This window comes from Gekko japonicus, unplaced genomic scaffold (genome assembly GCF_001447785.1).
Source record: "Gekko japonicus isolate JY-2015 unplaced genomic scaffold, Gekko_japonicus_V1.1 scaffold3589, whole genome shotgun sequence".
Classification (NCBI taxonomy): Eukaryota; Metazoa; Chordata; class Lepidosauria; order Squamata; family Gekkonidae; genus Gekko; species Gekko japonicus.
The window spans coordinates 52,083-54,397 of NW_015167647.1; positions in this window are offsets into that span (position 1 = coordinate 52,083).

Sequence of the window (2,315 nt, forward strand, 5' to 3'; positions counted from 1 at the left end):
CATGAGGGAGCCTGCCCTAGCAGTAACACCTTAGTGATCCTGCCAGCTCTGCCTCCACAGTGACTTCTAATACCCCTCCCCCTCCCCCTCCTACACTGGACAGGCAGCTGCCTGTCAGGTGTAGGAGAGGAGGTGGGATGCTTACAGCTGCCAGGGATGTTTGCTCCACAGGATTGCCTTAGCCCTGCTGCTGGCCCAGCATCCCTGATGCCTTTAAATACAATCCCCTCCAACACCAGACAGGCAGGTATCTGTCAGGTGTAGGAGCAGGGTACTTTAATCCATCAAAGACGCCACCCCAGCAGGATCACATTAGTGGTGCTGCTGGCCCAGCTTAGCCACACTCACACACACAATAAAATATACTCTGAATTTGTAGAAAACTGGTTTTCTTTATTAGGTTATTTAACTTCTTACAATGTGGGTTCTAGAAAACTGGTTCATACGAACTTACTTAATATCTGATTGCTCAGATGGTGTTTTGACTATGTAGTTATGTCTCAGTTCTAAAATGTAGCAGCCTGGTGATCCTAGCACCTGAGGGCAGAACCACCCATGTGGTCTAGAGAGAGGTCCTTCAGTACAGAAAAAAGGGACATATGTCTCACTTCATTTCTTATACTTCTCTGTTAGAATTCCTACAACAAATGCCACATTTCATATTTCACATCATCAGTATAATAACTGGATTTACGGAACTTAAATACCGTAGCGAAGCACGGGTAGGAGGCTAGTCTATTTATAATAGTTTGGCCATTGTTGCATACTCAGCTAATTTTTCTTTCCAGAACTCTGTTGTAGGGCATTCTTCTGTCTTCCATTTCATTGCAAATGTTACTATGGCAGCTGTCGACATATATTTAAGTAGGTCTTGTGGAGGTTTTTCTATATTGTCTGATAGGATTCCTAGTAACATAGTTTTGGTTTTGGGCCTAATGGACATGATAAACTGAAGTCCATCCATGAAGAATGCCAGGAGCAGCAGACTCTAATCTGGAGAACAGGGTTTGATTCCCCCCTCCTTCTTCACATGAGGCCTGCTGGGTGACCTTGGGCCAGTCACAGTTCCCTTGGACCTCTCTCAACCCCACCTGCCTCACAAGGTGCCTGTTGTGGGGAGAGGAAGGGAAGGGAAGGCAATTGTAAGCCTTTCTGAGACTCCTTAAGTTAGAAAAAAGCAGGGTATTAAAGCCAACTCTTCTTCTAAAAGATTTAGAAACATGCTTCTTTTGTGTGTCTGCCTGTACATGGGAAACAGTAGTTAAATAAGCTCACCAGCTTGTTTTAGCATACATTCAGTGAAAATGCCTTGACATTTCCCTGTTTTCTGTTGACATTCAGTTTCTATCAGCTAGAAAGGCCATGCTTTTAGGGTATTAAGTTTAAAGGCAAAGGAAAATCTGGTGGATATTATTTGGTCTGTATGCCTCTTTCTTATTCACATTTAGGCTATAATCTTCCAATTATATAGGTGGGTGTATCTGGTTTAAAACAATTTGAATATTGTAGCTTTTTGGAAGAGAATATTAACATAGTTCAAAGATCCTTTTGACATTCCGCTTATGGATTGGGTTGCCAAACAGCCAGTATTTTGCTCATCCAACCGATGAAACTTATTAAGATCTGAAAAGGCAACACTGCCAGACAATACAAACCTAAGCAACGTTCTTCAATAGACTTGGTGGTTGAAAGAGTAATCAAACTGCAGCTAACTTCAGGAGACCGCGAAGAGATGAACCAAGGGGGTTTGCCATTGCCTGACTCTGTGTTCAAGTCGATGCATCCGACGTAGCCATGGGGGGCAATCTTGCAAGAGGGGGCTGACGGGTTAATGCACCCCCTCGCTTACATGTCCAGAAAGTTTAATGACACTGAGCAAAACTGGTCAGTTTGGGGAAAGGAGGCGGGGGCGATCCAGCTTGCGCTCGCTACCTGGAGGCACTGGTTGGAGGGGGCGTGAGTCCCGTTTGAAGTGTGGACTGATAACAAGACCTTGGAAATGCTTAAAACACCCCGGAGCCTCAATGCCAAGCAGCTCCGGTGGGCTGATTTCTTTTCCAAGTTTCAATTCACCCTTCATCATTTCCCTGGTTCTGCGAACTCTTTCACTGACGCCCTGTCCCGCCTCCCTCAGCACGACAGCCAACAGGATGTGATTCTGGATTCTATGTTTACGCCCTCTCAACTCAGCAAGGCGGTGACTATGCACAGCCGTTCCAGCCCCTCCTCACATATTACGCAGCCAGACCCTGGAATCCACCCCCCTGCCGCGCCAGGTGGAACCCATTGAAAAAGTAGGTTTATCTCTGCTTTCT